Source organism: Lampris incognitus, chromosome 4, assembly GCF_029633865.1.
Source record: "Lampris incognitus isolate fLamInc1 chromosome 4, fLamInc1.hap2, whole genome shotgun sequence".
Taxonomy (NCBI): domain Eukaryota; kingdom Metazoa; phylum Chordata; class Actinopteri; order Lampriformes; family Lampridae; genus Lampris; species Lampris incognitus.
The window spans coordinates 74725224-74745556 of record NC_079214.1 but is presented as its reverse complement, the minus strand read 5'-3'; the positions used below and the strand labels follow the sequence as shown (position 1 = coordinate 74745556).

Genomic DNA, 20333 nt, shown 5'->3' with positions numbered 1-20333 from the left:
AGGGGCAGACGTGAGTAGAGGGAGGAGTCGTTGGCAGCTTGACTGGAGGTGGCCACTTGCTGTGTATTTAGCATAGCAGCACACTCAGCTGCTCCCTCAACCTGTAGTGTGATGGTAATTGCTCTGGACAGCAGCAGATCGTCGTTTTCCAGCAGGAGAGTCTCACGCACCTTTGCGTTGTTGGTGTGTTCGATTAGCTGGTCGCGAACCATCTCGTCCTGAAGCGCGCCAAACTTGCATGAGCTAGCTAGCCCTCGCAAATTAGCTACGTACTGCCGCACAGACTCACCAGGCAGTTGGTGTCGCTGACAGAATATAAATCGCCGAAGGAGGGCACTCTGTGGAGCAGCGAAATGGGTGCTCATAAGTCTCACAGCTTCGTCAAAGCTTGTGACGTTCCCCAGAGTCCCGAGCACACGATGACCCTCTGCTCCCAAGCAGTGTGGCAACAGAGCCGTCTTCCTAGGCTGGCTCACGTCGTCGAGCCCTGAGGCGATGATGTAATTTTCAAAACTATGTAGCCAGCGAGTCCATGGTACCGGAGGCTCGCCAGGTAATGCCAGGAAGGGGGCAGGTGGTGGGAGAGAGATATCAGCCATCCTCGTCGCCAATATTGTATTTAGAAATCACGTCAGGACACAGCGCTGTCGCTCGACACAACCTCTCCGTGGCATTCTTTATTTAGACTGACACAGCATCAAAGGCAGACCCGATCAAACAACCCAGAGCCCGCAGGCATCACCAATCGATCCCAGCACAATAGAACAGCACCAAATCAAATGCAGCACTGTCGATGTGTGCAGACATAACATAGTCACCGATGGAAAATCCGCCAGCAAGCGCTGAAAAACATCACCTAATGCTAAAAAGTTAGCGTGTGTTAACGGCCCGGCTCCCCCTGTCTCGCACGGAACAGTGGCGAAAGACACAGCATTAATTAAACGGCGGTTTGCAACATCAACCAGCAGACCATTAGCGCACAGAAAATCCGCGCCGATAATAGGAACAGTAATGGCGGCCACTACAAAGTCCCACTCAAAATGGCGCCCGTGGAAGCAAACAGTCACCAACCTTGTGCCAAACGTCGCAATGGACGAACCGTTAGCCGCACGTAACTGTGGGCCGCCACCTTCGGCCGACCTGTCTGTCTTAGCAGGAGGGAGTAGGCTCTTTTGCGAGCCTGAGTCCACCAGAAACCGTCTTCCTGACATCGTGTCCTTAATGAAGAGCAGCTTGTTACGGGTCTAGATAGATCGATGCCATCGGCTATCCACTAGTTTACCTTAGATACACATGACCCGCGCTCAGGAACATGTTACGACACTTTGATTATACTTGGCTGCACTGAGCAACTCGTGTGTGTGTCATTCTTTATAAGATAGCCTACCGAAACATGGTGCCAGAAGTCGGAGAACTTATTTCTTATTTTACTAGCTCGCATGTTTAAGTTTGTAGGCCTGAGTAGGTCACATGTCGGAGGATTCCGATTCAGAGCAAAGTACTTCTGCTGAAGACGTTGTCACAGAGGAGCTAACGCTAGCATTACCGGCGCCGATAGCATCACATGCAATGGCAGCTAACGTGAATATTCCACCACCGTCCCCGATGAGCTTCACAGGCGATTGGAGTGTCAATTGGGACATTTTTCGGGCCGAATATGAAGACTACGTCCTCGTCACGGGCATACTTGGCAAGGACAAGAAAATACAAGCGGCTACTCTAAGGAGTGTGATGGGAAGTGAATGCAGGCATATTTACCGCCACAATCTGAACCTCTCAGAAGATGATCAAGGGGATCCTGACGCCATACTGAGAGAGTTGGTGAAATACTTCAAGCCAGCAAAAAAACACAATATACGAGAGGTACATTTTCGGGAGTTGCAAGCAGGAGGAAGGAGAATCGTTTGATACCTTTGTGACGAGACTGAGAGAGAGGGCAGCAACCTGTGAGTATGGACAGTTGAAAGATGAAATGATCCGTGATAAGATAGTCCTGGGAGTTGCAAGCGAGGCCGTTAGGCGCAGGCTGTTGAGAGAGAAGGATTTGAACATGGTCACAGCTATTGACATGTGTCGCGCAGCAGAGCAAACTGACATCCGTATGAGAGCAATGGAGTTTGCAACAACACCGCAGCCGGAGGCAGTGCATGCCGTTGCTAGGCAACCCAGACAAAACCAATGGAAACAGAGCAATCCATCCAGAACAGCAGGAGATGCAGGCAATTGCAAATATTGTGGCAGCTCGCATTCAAGGGGCAGAGAGCATTGCCCGGCCTTCGGGAAACAATGTAGGTCATGTGGGACACTTAATCACTTTTCTAAAGTGTGCTTAAAGAGCAAAAAGGGGCATGCTGAGGGCAAGGTAAACTGTGTGGAATACACAGAAGAACCCCCAGAGCATAGTAATGATGCAGATGATCTGTACATGTTTGAGTCAATCGGCGCAGTGCACACCAAAGGAAAGAAGTGGTTTGTGACTCTGAAACTCCACGACAAGCCACAACAATGTCAGCTGGACTCTGGAGCCACCTGCAATGTAATGGGCTTTCAAGACAAGAAAAGGCTGGCCCAAAACACACCTCTCCGCCCGAGTGACACCAGACTGAAGCTGTATTCGGGGGAAACACTGAGCTCTATGGGCACCTTTGAGACTGACTGTACTGTGAGAGGCCAAACACACAAGCTCTCATTCAAAATAGTGAGGACCAGCCAACATCCTCTTCTGTCAGGCTCCACCTGTGAACGCTTAGGGCTCATGCATTTCACAATTCCAGAGGTTGTGCTCAAAATGGAACACACACAACCAGGAGCCCTAACTAAAGAACAGCTTATCAACAGATACAGTGACGTGTTCAACTCCCCTGTGGAATCCGTGCCTGGGAGGTCCATTTTGACCTTGATCCTAGTGTTGCTGCAGTACAGAGTGCCCCTCGCAATGTCCCAATCGCAATGAAAGCAGCAGTCAAAGCCCAGCTGGACAAGTACGAGGCTGACGGCCACCTTGCGCCTGTCACAGATCCTACAGATTGGATCAGCAACATGGTGATTGTTAAAAAACCGGAGAAGCTGAGAATATGCATTGACCCTAAACCATTGAACAAAGCCCTAAAGCGCTCTCACTACATCATGCCTACCTTGGAGGACATTTTGTATAAATTGCCCAAGGCCAGAGTTTTCACGTTGGTGGACGCTCGGGATGCATTCCTGCAATGCAAACTGGACTATGAGAGTAGCCTCATGACCACGTTCTGGACCCCCTGGGGTAGGAAGCGGTGGCTCAAGTTACCATTTGGAGTATCGGTGGCGCCCGAGGTATATCAGCGCAAGCAGCACAAGCTCCTCGCCGGTCTGAAGGGCGTTGAGCCCATTGCAGACGATATCCTGGTCGTCGGCTGCGGGGACACAGACAAGGAGGCTGGGGACGACCACGACGTCAAGCTTGCGGCGATGATGGAACGCTGCCGCGAGGTCAAGCTTCGCCTCGGCCTGAAGAAGTTGAAGTTCAAGGTGGCTGAGGTGCAGTTTCATGGCCACATTCTCTCATCTGCTGGACTGAAGCCCGATCCAGAGAAGGTGAGAGCCATTATTGACATGCCGAACCCAACAGATGCCAAGGGCGTGCAGCGTCTCATTGGCTTCGCTAACTATTTAGCCAAGTTCATGCCTCATCTATCTACTGTCTGCGAGCCGTTGCGACGCCTGTTGGACAAGGACACACCCTGACACTGGCTGCCTAAGCACGAGGCGGCGGTTCATGAGCTTAAGGCGCTGGCGACAGCCATGCCCGTCCTGCGCTACTATGATGTAACTAAGCCAATCGCAATCCAGAGCGACGCCAGCCAGAGCGGTCTCGGATGTTGTCTCATGCAGGAAGGTCAGCCCATCGCATTTGCCTCGAGGGCTGTTACCCCCACCGAAAAAAACTATGCACAAATTGAGAAGGAGTGTCTCAGTATCGTCTTCGCCTGCCAGAGGTTTCACCATTACCTATATGGCCGCGACCCAATCACAGCAGAGACGGACCATAAGCCTCTGATCTCTATTTTCAGCAAGCCACTTCTCAATGCGCCCAAGAGACTCCAGAGCATGCTCATGACTCTGCAGAACTACGACCTGAGGGTAATCTACAAACCAGGCCCAGAGATGTTCATAAGCGACACGCTCAGCAGAGCTACGGCTGGATGCTCCGGCAGAGGGACTGCATATCAGCGACACGCTATCTGCTCTCTGCAACAAGAGCAGGAAGACATACAGCACGTGAACCAGGCAGAGTACCTGAATGTGACTAACCAGCGGCTGGAACAGATCAGACGACACACCGACAGAGATGAATGCTTACAGGCACTGAAGAACACTGTTCTCGTGGGCTGGCCAGATGTAAAGGAGGAAGCGCCCCTCATCGCTAGGGAGTACTGGCCCTTCAGGGATGAAATCAGTGTGCAGAACGGAGTTCTGTTCCGGGGCAAAAAGTCATCATCCCAAAGTCACTCCGCCCAGAAATGTTGACGCGCATACATTCAAGTCACATAGGGGGTGATGCATGCTACCGACACGCTCAAGAGACATTGTACTGGCCCAACATGCAGTCAGAGATAAAGGACTTTGTAAGCAGCTGCTCGACCTGCAATGTGTACGCCCACAATCAGCAAAAGGAGACCATGCTCTCTCACGAAGTACCAACCAGGCCATGGCAGGTCTTGAGCATGGACCTATTCAGCTTCAGACAGAAAGACTATCTCCTAATAGTCGACCACTATTCCGATTTTTGGGAGATTGAGCTTCTACCCGACATGTCTGCAGAGGCAGTCATCAAGCGATGTAAGGCACAGTTCGCCCGACATGGTCAGCCAGAGAAGGTTATTACAGACAACGGCCCTCAGTTCACAGCTCAGTTCACACGGTTCGCTTCTGAGTGGGAATTTGAGCACGTGACCTCCTCTCCCAGACACCCGAAAGCGAATGGCAAGGCCGAGTCGGCCGTGAAGATTGTAAAAAATCTTCTGCGTAAGGCCGCGCATGATGGTGAAGACCCCTGGAAAGCCGTGCTTCACTGGAGGAATACACCTACGGAAAACATGGGCAGCAGCCCAGCACAACGCCTCATGTCCCGCCGGTTGAAGACGTCCGTCCCGGCGGCAAGCAAGCTCCTGGAACCAGCTGTTGTCGTGGGCGTCACTGAAAAGCTGCGCCACAGGAAGCAACTCGCCAAATCCTTCTATGACAGATCTGCCCGTGAATTGCCGGTACTTGAAATTGGGGAAGTCGTACGGATGAAGCCCCTGCCAGGTGATAACACTGGCCGCTGGAGAGTCGGAACTTGTCTCCGCAGGGTTGCGTCGAGGTCTTATCTTGTGGACATTGATGGCTCCCTGTACCGTCGTAACAGGATCGATCTCAGAGTGGCTGAGCCAGCTGCACGAGCCGCGCACGATGCTGTTGAACCCGCTGCGGCACACACACCGGACGGGGATCCAGCTACAGAAACTGTCATTGAGACCCCTCAGGCTGTGTTCGAGCCGAGCCCCATCAGGTCCATGCCCAAGGCGCCATCTACTCCTGTTGGTGCTCCGCGTTCGGATGGACACACTTACACAAGGGTTGGACGGCTGTCTAAACCTCCACTGAAACTCACTATGTAATCTGAATAATGTTGATGGTTGCCATGTGGGAGAGAGGGGGAAAAGAGGAGAAATGTTATCATACGCTACTGTGGCTATTACACTGGTATGGGATATGAAGAGATTTACTGCTGTTGCACTGTTATTGGTTGTTCGTATATGAAAGTAATTTTATTTTGCACTAACTTCATGTGTATGTGTTTATACTTGGAAAAGGAGGATGTTACGGGTCTAGATAGATCGATGCCATCGGCTATCCACTAGTTTACCTTAGATACACATGACCCGCGCTCAGGAACATGTTACGACACTTTGATTATACTTGGCTGCACTGAGCAACTCGTGTCTGTGTCATTCTTTATAAGATAGCCTACCGAAACACAGCTCACTACGTCCGCCAGCGCCCACAGCTGCTACTGAGCGCTGGCCCTGGAGTTTCCCGCCGCCTCAAACGTGCACGGAGGGACGCAGCGCCTCGCCTTGCCGCCGAACCGCTGGTGGAAGAAACAGAGGCCTCTCCCGCGCCGTCTCCGGCAGTCACTCCAGCCACCACTGCCGGGTCCGCGTCCTCCGACGTCGGCTGCAGAGGCTCCGATGCCACACTGCACAGAGAACCGTCTGGTAGCCAGTAGGACCCGATCGGCCTCCTCAGCCAAACCTCGGCAGTCACCAGCGGCCAGACACGGGGAGTTAGCCAAAGCCGCGCGCACAGGAGACGGGAGCTGGCGCAGGAAAACGTGCGGGAAAAGGAACCCACCTTCGTCTGAGCCTAGCAGCGACAGCATATTGTCCATGAGATCCACAGCCGTCCCGTCGCCCAAACCGGATAGGGAAAGGATTCTATCTGCCCTCTCTGCGTTAGATAGGCTGTACCTTCGGAGCAGAAGATGTTTGAGGGCGACGTATTTATCGTGTTGCGGAGGGGCGCGCAACAGCTGCATGGCCCGGCGTGTGGACTGCTGATCCAGCGCAGCGACGACCAGATAGTATCTGGAGTCGTCCGCGGAGATTCCACGCAGGTAGAACAGCGCCTCGACATGCTGGAACCACGAGGCCGGGTCGCTCTGCCAGAAATCTGGGAGTTTCACAGCCGCGGCGAGAACGGCGAGAGCTGTGAGAGTTGGGGCGGCGTGGCCGAAGTGGATTCACACACATCTTCCGCTCCAAACATGTTCAATTCGGGGTCACCAATGTGGCAGGAATGAGGAAAAACACACGAGACCAAGGCGAGTTTGATGTTTATTCCTCAACTCCAAAAACCAACTGCAGCAGGAACAACCCTGCCCCGGCGAGCCCGGGAACGTAAACCACGCCCCCAGCTCACAGTCCTGCTGGGTGAGAGGCATAGCCCCTAGTGTCCGCCACACGTTAGCTACGTTAACTAACATTACTTGCGGCAAGCTAGGCATAACGTTACTCGTCTCACATAAATAACGTTAACGTTATTAAATGTATCGTCAAATTACAGTTTCTTGAACGATGGATTATGGTCGCATTAGCCTATCGTTCGATAACGTGGGATAAGGTTAGCTACGTTAGCTACAATTAACGTTAGCACAACTCACCGTCCTGACCAAACGCCTTGTCTTTATGATACACAACTAATTTAGTCATAGTTCTTTCTTCGAATTCATTTATATTCTTTTCTAAATCTATTTTAGATTTGAAACGTTGAATATCCTCCTGATCTTGAATGCCATCCATGGTGGCTAGCTAACGTTAAACAGATCACACCAGTCGCACGTGCCATGGATCAACATCCGGCAGATCTCTGCGTCAAATCCGGCTTCAGACGTCCCCATATTAGACAAACCCCCTTTGGGTCCTTTCATCGGGGGAATTATCAGTCTACATCACTCTAACGTCACGCAGGTTCTACTGCGCATGTCGGCTGCAGCAAGGAAGCGGCCGGCATTATCGTGTCGTGTTGTGCAGTCGGTTGCCAGAATCGTTTTGACAAACAAAGCACTCAAGTTTTACCGAATTCCGTCAACTCGCACCCCTTTTAAGGCTAACCGGAGACGTCTTTGGTTGCAAGCAATCAGAGGAAGCGACTGGAGCGAGGAGCTAACTGAAAATGCCCGCATTTGCAGTGATCACTTCAAAACAGGTAAGTTAACGTTAGGCCTCAGCTAACAGGCTAATCAGCATAACGTTACATCGCTCGTTTTAACTTAGAACAACGTATTGAGTCCTATGCATATGTAGCCCGTGGAATTAGATACCACACAGGACACAATTACTTCCGGGGTTCTTGTAGCTTTAATTTTATTGTTTGAACCTTCGAATGCAGATCGTTTTACTGAGTGCATACATTCCTGTGTCTTTCGAGCAAACAGCTCATAAATGTTCACAGATGTGGCAAGTTTAACAGAAAAGATTTTAAAAAGGGAAATAATAAATACAAAATACGGTGCAAAATACGGCAGTGGACTATGTACGTTAAACAGGGTTTAACAAAGACATGTGGAACTTCCTGAAGATCGCGCAACTTCTCACTCTGTCAGTTACCTTGTCATGCCTGCAATGGCGAACAGCGGTCGACGGCTCGCGCCCAAAATCACCGAACATCAACTCCAGTAGCGTCCTTACTTACTACGGAGTCAGAGCACTGTCACACCGCAATCTTCAGGCGCTCCACACAAGAAAAAAAAGAAAGAATACCCAAGATGCACTTGGATAACTTGCACGGAGTTACAATAAAAGTCCGCCACTGCCACTTACTGGTCAAAACATGCAATGACAACCAAAACTATAAAAATACACTCACAATCTGCCTCACAATTTAAATACATCAAATGACATTTTACATGGCTTGACAGTGTAACAATTACATATATTAACAGTTAAACTATACTAAATTTAAGTGGAAAATCATTTAACATATTTAACAGATTTACCACCCGGCTACACATATATAACTAACAATGTTTGCAAGCAACAGAGTAATTATGTTGAAGTTTGAGTTGAACTAGCTTAGAAGCTAACGTACTGTGGCGAACGTAGAAGCAACGACAAAGGTAACTTTGCAGCCCCTTTATTGAACTCACACAGAAACAAGAACTTACAGAAATGTGAGACAATGTGTGGCTAAACTAATCTGCAGGTTCTTCAGCCAAGGGGCGGTAAGGTGCCAAACGGTCCCGGTGCAGAACTACCACCCGCCCCCGGACACACAGTTTCACCCGGTACACAACATCCGAAAGCTGCTCCAACACCTCACAGGGCCCCACCCACTGGCTGGCGAGCTTGGGGGAGACTCCTCTCTTCCGGGTTGGGTTGAAGACCCACACCTTTGCTCCTGGGGTGAAGGAGCGGCCCTGACAACGAGTGTCATATGCCCGCTTTTGTTTTGCACCTGCCTGTTCCTGATGCTGCCGAGCAAACTCATGTGCCTCGGCCAGACGTTGTTGGAGGTCCCGCAGGTACTCGAAATCGGGTATCTTGGGAAGGTCAGTACCCGGGGGCGTGCCAAAGGCTAAGTCCACAGGGGTCCACAGTTCTCTCCCGAACATGAGCGCGGCCGGTGTACACCCAGTACTTTCTTGTACTGCCGACCGGTACGCCCACAGGACCAGGGGTAGATGACAGTCCCAGTCTCGCTGGTGCCGTGAGGTGACAATAGCGAGTTGTGTTGTGAGCGTTCGATTGAACCTCTCAACCAGTCCGCCGCTCTGGGGTTGGAGGGGCGTTGTCCTGGTCTTCCTCACCCCCATGCGTTGACACACCTCAGCGAATACCTGTGCCTCGAAGTTCCGCCCCTGATCGCTGTGTATTTCTTCGGGCGCACCGAACGGACAGAACATCTCACACACCAGCCGCTTGGCTGTAGTGGCAGCGCTCTGGTCTGGGACCGCATACGCCTCAGGCCATTTGGTAAAATAGTCCATGGCCACAAGGACATACCGGTTTCCGTTGTCTGTGGTGGGAAATGGGCCAAGAAAGTCCACACCGACCCGTTCCATGGGGCCCCCCACCTGATATTGTTGTAGAGGGGCGCGGGAGCGTCTGGTTGGTCCTTTCTTGGCAGTGCAGGCATCACGACAGTGCACAAAAAGTTCAGTGTCATGCCTGCATCCGGCCCAGTAGAACCGTTGGCGCAGTTTGTTCAGTGTCTTTGCCATCCCATAGTGACCTGCCCCCACCGAGCCGTGGGCTGCCCGTAGCACTCGTTGGCGCCGGTCCTTGGGCACCAGTAACTGCCACACACTTCTTCCCCGGCCCGGTGCTTGCCAGACCCGGTACAACAGTCCATCACGCCGGGCCAAGGTGGCCCACTGGGAAAAGTAGGCCTTGGTCTCCACCGACATGGCAGAGACAGCTTGCCAGTGGGGGCGTGCCTTGGCGTCGACCCACTGTCCCACCCTGGCCAGGGTGGGATCACTATCCTGCGCTGTTTGCCACTCCTGCTTGTCCATTGCCATCAGCCACGCCTCCTCTGGCTCAACCTCCCGCGTGGTGGACACTTGGAGGATTGCTCTGTCTCGCTCCTCTTGGCGCTCACAATGTCTACAATCCTTGCAGGGACGACGGGAGAGGGCATCTACATTGCTGTGCAGGCGCCCAGCTCGGTGCTGGGTCTTGAAGTCATAGCTCTGCAGCTCCTCAATCCACCTAGCCACCTGGCCTTCGGGCTCCTTAAAGCTGAGCAGCCAGACCAGGGCCGCATGATCCGTCCGCAGGAGAAAGGTCTGGCCATAGAGATAGGGGCGAAAATGATTGAACGCCGCGACCACCGCCAGGAGCTCGCGTCTTGTAACGCAGTAATTGCGTTCAGGGCGGCTCAAGACACGACTGTAGTAAGCCACCACTCTCTCTCCCCCAGCAACTTCCTGAGACAGGACGGCCCCCAGCCCCACATTGCTGGCGTCTGTGTCCACGATGAAGCTGCACTTAGGATCAGGAAGGGCCAGGATGGGTGCAGTTATCAAGGCGGTGCGGAGCCGGGCAAAGGCCGCTGCACAGTTGTCATCCCAGTGGAACTCCCGTCCCTTCTCGGTGAGACGGTGTAGGGGACTGGCAATGGAGGCAAAGTTGCGGACAAAACGTCGGTAGTAGGAGACGAGCCCCGTGAAGCTGCGCACCTCGCTGACGTTTCGCCGAACTGGCCATTTCTCGACCGCCTCCGCCTTAGTAGGATCAGGGGCCACGCCCTCTGCCCCCACCACATGGCCCAAAAACTTGGTTTCACGTCGAAGGAGGTTGCATTTCTTGGGGTGCAGGCGCAGGCCCGCCCCCCGAATGGCTTGGAAGACCTGACGGAGGTTCTCTAGGGCCAGCTCGAAGTCAGCGGCATGAACCAGAAGGTCGTCAAGGTAAACCACGCACCGGTTGCGGGGAATGTGAGCCAGCACCCTCTCCATTAGTCTCTCGAACGTGGCGGGGGCATTGCAGAGACCAAAGGGCATCACACGAAACTGCCAGAGTCCCTGACCGATGGTGAAGGCCGTCTTGGGTCTGGCTTCTGGTGTCAGCTCCACCTGCCAGTAACCGCTCCGTAGGTCAAGTGAGCTGAACCACTGTGACCCTGCGATGTGGTCCAGAGCGTCGTCAATGCGGGGCAAGGGGTAGGAGTCTTTGCGAGTTGCATTGTTCAGCCGACGAAAGTCCACACAGAACCTCCAGGTGTCATCTTTCTTTTTGACCAGGATGGCAGGGGCGGCCCAAGGGCTATTGGATGGCTCTATCACCCCGGCCGCAGCCATCTCTAGAATCATCCGCTCTGCAGCTTCACGCTTGGCAAGCGCTAACCGGTAGGGTCGCAGTCTAATGGGTGGGGTTGTACCAGTGTCGATTGTGTGCTGCACCAGGTTGGTCTGGGTGCACTCCTCTTCGCGTGCAGCGAAAATCTCAGCAAACTGTTGGAGCAGATCTTTCAGCTGTTGAGTATGCTGAGGGTCCAGCCCTTCACTGCTCCGCTGATACAGCTCCTGGATGGCGGCAACAGTGTCCGGCGAGGGTGTCTGAGAAATGGTAGCCTCAATGAGGGTCGTCGTCATTTTTGGTCGGTAGGCTGGGCAGTGTCGTCATCCCCTCGGTTGGCAGTGGAGGTGGGGGCGGCGGCGGCGGCATGGTGACAGGTGGAGTTGGCTGGATGTGGATACGTCCCACCTTCCTCTCTGGACGGCGCCGGAGGGCAAGGGTCTCTGTGCCAAGGTGAATGGCATTACCCGACACATCAACCAGAGCCCCCCAGCGAGTCAGCAAATCCAGCCCGATGATGCAAGGGTCTTGTATTTCAGCCAACCAAAACTCGTGGGTGGCTGCAACTTTCCCTGCCCGCACCTGCAGTGCTCTCTTCCCCAGCATGCTGGTTAGTTCCCCAGTCACAGTTCTGATTTTACAGGTGGTGGGCCTCCACTCTGTCTCTGGCAGCACCCCTGGACGCACAATGGAGATGGTGGACCCTGTGTCCACAAGGGCCCAGCAGCGGTGTCCACCAATGGAGCAACAAAGATAGAGACCGTGTGTGTGGCCCACTTTGCCGATCTGGGAAGAGTTCTTAATGGGGATATGGTCGGTTGGCTGGGTAGCAGTCTCCCCGCGGTGCCACCCCATTCTAGTTTTCCGACTGGGGAGTGCTACGGCGTCGTGGTGCAGGGGCAGGGCAGTCACGGGCCTTGTGCCCTGCTTCTCCACAGCGGTAGCATGGATCACGAGGCGACCAAGGTCTGAAGGGTGGTTGGCGTCGTCCTGGTTGCTTTCGGCGTGGTGACGGACAAGCCTGGCAGACGACCCCTCTTTCGACGTCTCCTTCATCTGCGTGGACCCCAGCCTGACGCACTCGGGGTCTTGGTTGGTTGTGTGGGGCCATCACAGCCTCCACCCTCTCTGCCTCTTCCAATGCAGTCTTGAAGGCTGTAGGTGCCGTGATGCGGAGGTGCTCCTTCAACCTCTCTGGGGTGAGCCCCTGGATGAAGGCACTCAGGGCTAACTCGTCACGAGCTGCTGGATCAAAGGTGGGGTAGCCACGATGTGCAAATAAGTGCACGTCTGCTGCATAGGTTCCCAGGGCCTCGCCCTCTTGGCGGCGCCGGCGGGCCAGTCGGTCTCGCATGTTGTCAGTAGAGACCCGTTGACCAAAGCGTCGGTCTAAAGCAGCGGCCAGTGTCTCGTAATCCTGCTGTTCTGACGGCATAAGGTCGAGCAATACCTGCAGCGCATTCCCTTCGAGCGCCAGGGCAACATGAGCAGCAGTGTCTTGGGTGCTCCACTGGTTGTGACTTGCTACCAGTTTCACTTCAGCTAGGTATGGCTCCAGGGCTGTGATGCCCGCATACCGTGGGAGCTTGAAGATGCTTGGGGATGGCAGCATCACATTAGCAGGGGGTGCTGGGGTTGTAGTGACGTTGGTCAGCGAAGTGGTGACGGTGACCGGTGACGTAATGGCGGCGGCCGGCGGCGACATGGCGGCTGTTGATAGTGGATGGGCGGCGGCCGGCACCGGTGATGAGACGGCGGTGAAGACGGCGGCGGCTGGCGATGACATGGTGGCGCCTGGCGGCATGGCAACTGTTGATAGTGGATGGGTGGCGGCCGGCGCCGACAATGAGACGGCGGTGGAGACAACGGCGGCCGGCGATAACATGGCGTCGGCCGGCGGCGGAATGACGGCTGTTGGTAGTGGGTGGGTGGTGGCCGGCGGCGGCATGACGGCTGTTGAAATCAGAGTAGGCCGCGACTTTTCGGCGGCAGTTGCCGCCTCCGAATCGCTGAACCGGCCGGCCGTGTCGGGTCCTGAAGGACGGGGGGCGCTGGCTCCGTCCGCCCTTCCTCCGCGGGACATCTTCCGAGCGGCGATGCTCTCTCCCCGGGAAAGCTATTTTTCCAGACACTCGATGAAGTCCTCAGTCTCCCGGAGCTCTACATCGAAGCTTCTTCTTGACGTTGCCATCTTCGATTTGTTGGCAATGGCTGCAATCCCAATTCTGACACCAGTGTGGCGAACGTAGAAGCAACGTCAAAGGTAACTTTGCAGCCCCTTTATTGAACTCACACAGAAACAAGAATTTACAGAAATGTGACACAATACATGGTGGTCATCTACTCGAACAACAAAATTGTTCAGGGTTTCAGTTCCAAGGTTACACAACACAACAGAATGACAACTACAATTACACAACAACAAATAGTAATCACATAAACACACAAAACCACATAAAACACTTACAAAACATTTAATAACAACTGACAATCTGCACGCAGTGCCTGATGGGTAAAACAGGACAATTGGCACAATTCTGACGGGGTAGCAACTTCGCTACAGTACCTTGGTTCAGTTTTGCTAAAGTTGTGTTGCTAGTAGCTGTTAACGTAGTAATGGCAGGCCAATGACCTGTTTTGGTGTGTTAACGTTACTGTAACAATAGGAACTATTGTTAGGAACCATTGTTTAGTTCCTTGTTTCCACAGAGGTCGTTTATGTTGTTGCACCTTGAATAACGGACCGAGCATGATGTATAACCTTACGTGCCGAAGTTATTATTAAAGTTTATAGCCCAGTGGGGTTGAAACGAGTTGTAAAGTCTCATTAGTAGAAGGAAACAACACACTTTAACATGGTGGCAGCGGCGGACGACTCGGTTTGAAGTTTGGTGCGGAAAAGTTTTCTAGGAGCGGGAGAGCAGTTAGTGTTACTGAACAACATTCAGTATATATGTTAGCATTAGCTGCTAGTGTGAGACTGCCGTGTGACATGGATGGGCTAAAACCACCGCAAACGTTATGTCTGGACTCAAGCAACATTTCGAAGACATGGAAGGCCTGGAGGGACGAGTTTGCTCTGTATTTGGCCATGGCTGACGCCGATGAGAAACTGAAGGTGAAACTGTTCAGCTATCTTGTCGGGGAGAGCGGCAGGGAACTTATGGACACGTTACTGGGCGACACACCGAAGGATGCATGGACGTTAGATGACGTTATCAACAAGTTTGATGATCACTGCGACCCCAGCGTTAACGAGACTGTGGAACGTTATCGTTTTTTTACAAGAAACCAGGGCACCAGTGAAAATATAGACCGTTATGTCATGGAACTGAGTGTTGGCAAAACATGCAACTTTGGGACAGTGAGAGATTCGCTCATTCGGGATCGGATTGTGCGTGGAGGTAACAACACAATCATAAGAGAAAGACTGCTCCGACAGAAAAACTTGACACTGGACACATGTTTGCAGCTGTGCAGAGCCGCTGAGCTCTCAAAGGACAATGTGAGAACCATCTCGGGATCGATGGTGGAAGAGGTACATGCTGTGCAAGGAGCACAGTATCGGAAACAGACGAGCAACACTGTGGAGTGCAGATATTGTGGAAAAACGCATGAGAAAAATAAACAAAAGTGCGGAACATTTGGGAAGAAGTGCACAAAGTGTGGAAGAGAGAACCACTTTGCAGCAAAACGCAGAGCAAAACCGGAACTAAGGAAAAAGAAATATGTGAGTAAAATAACAACTGAATCTGAGAGTGATGAATATGAAGATATTATCAACTGTGTCACTGAAACTGAGACAAAAACTGTAGATGCAGTAGAGACTGACACAGGGAAAGATGTGCATACAGAGACTGTAGAGGATGTAAAAGAAACTGAGAAAATGAAGAAAACTCAGCTTCTCTATGCTGGCATGCTTCTAGGTGAGGACATGGTCAAATTCCAAATAGACTGTGGTGCCAGTTGCAATATCATCCCAATTAACCTGCTGAATCCAGATGCCAGAACACACGAAGAGTGTACTAGTAATGTACAATAAAACCAAATTAAAATTACTGGGAAAATGTAAAGCGAAAATAATAAACCCGAGAAACAACAAGCTATATCGCTTAGAGTTCCATGTGGTGAATGCAGTCGGTACAGTGCCTCTGCTGGGTAGGAGAGCCAGTGAGGCCATGAAATTGATAAAAGTGCAATATGAAAACATCATGACAATAGACAGTATTGTCACAACAGAATCAACAACAGGACAATGGACAATGGGACAAATTAAAGATGAGTATGCTGATATGTTTATTGGCGATGGCTGCCTCGAGGGAAAATACAAAATAGAGGTGGATAGCACAGTGAAACCAGTACAGCTGCCAAAGAGGCGGGTCCCAGTCACCATGATGAAACCACTGAAGGACGAGCTACAGGACCTACAGCAAAGAGGGATCATAACACCTGTGGAATGCAGTACAGATTGGATCAGTGCAATCGTGGTGGTACAGAAACCAAGTGGGAAACCAAGAGTGTGTATCGATCCCAAGCCTTTGAACAAAGCTCTAAAGCGCAGTCACTTCCCACTGCCAACGATTGAGGACATTTTACCGGACTTGTCAAAAGCAAAAGTGTTCACAGTGTGTGATGTCAAGAGTTGATTCTGGCATGTGCAGCTGGAGGAGGAGTCCAACTATTTAACAACATTCGTCACTCCATTCGGACGTTACAGGTGGCTGAGGATGCCAATGGGGATAAGTCCGGCCCCAGAAATCTTTCAGAGAAAGCTCACACAAGCGCTGGACGGTGTACCAGGCTTGTACATTATAGCTGACGATGTACTGATCACAGGCCAAGGGGAAACACAGGAGGAAGCTGAGCGTGACCATGATGGAAAACTGAGACTGTTTCTTGAAAGATGCAGACAAAAGAACATCAAGCTGAACAAAGACAAATTCAAGCTGAGACAAAAGGAGACCACATACATTGGACACCGCCTGACGGCTGATGGACTCAGGGCGGATCCAGAGAAAGTGCTTGCCGTTGAGAAGATGCCGGCACCGACTGATGTGAAAGGAGTACAAAGGCTGCTAGGTATGGTAAATTATCTAGCCAAGTTTTGTCCCCACCTCTCAGACCAGTGCATAGTGTTGAGAGATTTGACACACAAAAACAGGGAGTGGAACTGGACAGCACAGCACGAGGAGGCTTTCCTCAAATTGAAAGAGACTATAGCAAAGGTCCCAGTACTGAAATATTACAACCCAGATGAGGAACTCACAGTGCAGTGTGATGCTTCAGACACAGGCTTAGGCGCAGATGGGTAAGCCAATAGCATTTGCAAGCAGAGCACTCACTCAAACAGAGCGTGGGTATGCACAAATAGAAAAGGAGTTCTTAGCAATGGTTTTTAGCATGGAAAGATTTCACCAGTACACATACGGCCGAAAAGTGATGGTGCAAAGTGATCACAAGCCGTTGGAAACAATAGTGAGAAAACCTCTACTGAGTGCACCCAAAAGGCTACAGGGAATGATGCTGCGCATACAAAAGTATGATCTAGATGTAGTATATGTGCCAGGTAGAGACATGCTGCTAGCAAACACTCTGAGCAGAGCTTATCTTCCTGAGAGTGCACCGGATGCAGAACTAGAGACTGTCAACATGGCACAACACTTACCTATCGCAGCAGACAGGCTACATGATATACAATCTGCCACAAAAGAGGATGAAACACTGCAGCTTCTCATCAAAATGATGCAACAAGGATGGCCTGACGATAAGTCAAAAACACCAAGGGAAATCAAGCTCTACCTCTCATTCCAAGAGGAGTTAAGCCACCAAGATGGAATAGTGTTCAGGAGTGAGCACGCTGTCATCCCTGATGCATTGAGGAAAGACATCACTTGCCGCCTACATGCATCACATCTGGGTGTGGAATGATGCCTACGGAGGGCTAGGGAGTGTGTCTTTTGGCAGGGCATGAACGACCAAATAAAATCATATATAGCAAAGTGTGACATCTGCAGATCAATGGACATTAAGCAACAAAAAGAAACACTAATGTCACATGATGTGCCAAGCAGGCCGTGGGCAAAGGTGGGCATGGATCTGTTCATGTTTGAAAACAAAGACTACCTCATAATTGTTGATTTTTTCTCAAATTTTTGGGAAATAGATTACCTGGCAGATATCAAGTCAACCAACAGTGATACAGAAGCTGAAAGCTCATTTTGCCCGCCAAGGTATCCCAGATATTGTAATCTCGGACAATGACCCACAGTATTCGTCACAAGAATTCCAAAAGTTCAGTCGACTGTGGGGATTTCAACATAAAACCTCATCACCAGGTTACCCGCAAAGCAATGGCAAAGCTGAGTCAGCCGTTAAGACAGCAAAAAGACTCTTGCTCAAAGCCAAGGCTGCTGGACAGGATCCTTATCTTGCCCTTCTGGACCACCGCAACACACCATCACAGGGTACTGATACCACAACAGCACAGCGGCTGCTCAGTCGCCGTACCAAAACACTACTGCCAACCAAGGCAAGCCTGTTACAGCCGAAAGTTGTGCAGGTGAAACAGGATTTACAAAATAACCAACAACGTCAGAGGGCATACTACGACAGGTCGGCTAAAGACTTGGACATGCTTGCCCCAGGTGAATGTGTGAGAGTTCAGCCTCTCGCACCCCACACTGGCTGGAGAGTGGGCAAGGTGCTGAGGCCGGTTGACAGGAGATCCTATGAGGTCCAACTGCACACGGGTGGTGTCATCAGGAGAAATCGTAGACACCTCAGGCATGCACCAGGAGCAATCTTCACTGACACTATGGACATGGAGATCAGCAGCCCCAGTCAGCCAGAGTGTTGAACCCGGACGTTCAGATAGTGTTCCTTCTCACAGTGTCTTAGCAGGACACCTAACCAAGGACACTGGTGACAGGGCCAACCCTGTTACCACCAGATCGGGACACTCTGTGGTGCAGCCGCAGCGATACAAAGACTTTGTGACCTCACACAGATGAATGGATCTGTAGCACTAATGGACTTTGGGGGGGGGGGGGGGGGGGGCATGGATGAAAAAAAAAAGTGAATCACAAATGTTGTGTACATACGTTCTTGTTCACCTGGTTATCTGCAAGTTCAGGTATTCATTTAAACATTGGTTATGTTAAACTGTGAAGAGAAGCCATAGCACTTTGATACACAGTAGTTGATAATGATCATTTTCATTAGTAGCTATAAGTAACTGATAAATATATGTCATTTTTAATATGAAAAACATTTTGAATGTTGATATTCCAGCACTGTTAGTAGCAAAGAGTTTTGTTTATATTTTATTGTTTACAGCGATAGACAATTAAAAAAATCTATTAAAGGTTCTAAAAAAGAAGAAACTCTGAAAAGAGAAAGGATGTAACAATAGGAACTATTGTTAGGAACCATTGTTTAGTTCCTTGTTTCCACAGAGGTCGTTTATGTTGTTGCACCTTGAATAACGGACCGAGCATGATGTATAACCTTACGTGCCGAAGTTATTATTAAAGTTTATAGCCCAGTGGGGCTGAAACGAGTTGTAAAGTCTCATTAGTAGAAGGAAACAACACACTTTAACAGTTACTGTAAGCCACAAGAATACACTTTATTTGTACAGGAGAGGCATCTGAGGACTTCGATAGTCCTGACTTTTTCCCGTCTGTCTTCTCCTACTCAATCCAGCCCAACAAAGGCGATGCAAAACATGAGAGGTAAATATGGTAACTTCCTTGTGATTTGTTGTTCACTGTGATCACCCAGCATGACTCGACATAGCATGACTCGAAGTGCAGAGAAGAAATGGTGAGTAATTTAATGTAGCTATATTTTTGTAAGGATGATCTGTTAGGCCAGATAGTTTCTGTTATGTCTACATTATCTCATGAAGCCCTTTGAGGCGTGCTGTGATTTCCACTGACTTGAACTGAGGATGTGATAAACCTGTGTTCAACTGAGTCAATTAACTGTTTTGTACGAACTGCTTGCTGTCTTCTGTGTGTATTAGATATAAGAGAAAAAGAAGAAGGGATGAAACCCCCCACAGATGGCCAGACAATGGACATCAGTCCACAGAAGTAGTTGATGAGTCTGCATCAGAATCCACACGCTTCCCTCCCCCCAAATGATTGCGGAATAGAGCCTGGTGCTGGTCCTTGCACTGGTAAGAACTTCTAACATCTTAACTATTGTACAGTAGGACAGTCACTACCAGGATTAATCAGGTTGTCCTGTTCATATATTTGTTGTGAAAAAGTATTTGGCCATGATTCTGTTAGGCACAGTCTGAATGATCACCCAGAGAGTAGCCGTTTCCCAGATATGAAAAATAGGACTGTGAAATTTCTATTTGTCTGTATATCTAATTTCTTTTTCATAAGCCAGGTCCTGAAGGCTCTCCATGATGACCTCAGACAGAAGTACAGCCAACTTTCTACCGAATGTGACAACCTGCATGTGGACATCAACAAACTCAAAGCCGAGAATGAACAACTAAAAGCAACATTCAGGAACACACAGTTTTCCTTTAGCTCTATCAAATGCAATGCAGCACAGGTTCTGTTTTTCACAGGTCTGACCAGTGTCTTTTTTGAGCGGTTGCTCCAAACAGTTAAAGACAGTGTAGAGGTTGTGCGTTGCTCTCTGACCCTGGAGTACCATCTATGGGCTATCCTGATGAAACTCCAATTAAGGCTCAGCAACAAGGATATTGCATTCAGATTTAAGATTACCGAATGTGACATCTCTAAAATTATGAGAAGTTGGCTCCCTGTTATGTCTCAGGTTTTGAAACCTCGCATCAAGTGGCCAAGCAAGCAAGCAATATTAAGGAATATGCCAAAATGTTTTAAAGCTAAATACACACATTGCAGATGCATTATTGACTGCACTGAAATTTTTATTAACAGACCCACGAATCTAACCTCCAGAGCCCAAACATATTCGAATTATAAGAGCCACAACACTGTTAGTATTTAGTTGGCATGTCATCTG

General features: G+C 50.5%; 1 long non-coding RNA gene across 1 annotated transcript; it reads left to right on the top strand.

Annotated features, from left to right (window-relative positions):
* The first annotated feature begins 18934 nt into the window (after positions 1-18934).
* Positions 18935-19981, top strand: LOC130111088 (uncharacterized). The gene is made up of 3 exons (XR_008810141.1): positions 18935-19054; positions 19348-19503; positions 19725-19981. It is a non-coding gene; the product is annotated as an uncharacterized LOC130111088 (long non-coding RNA).
* The last annotated feature ends 352 nt before the right edge of the window (positions 19982-20333 follow it).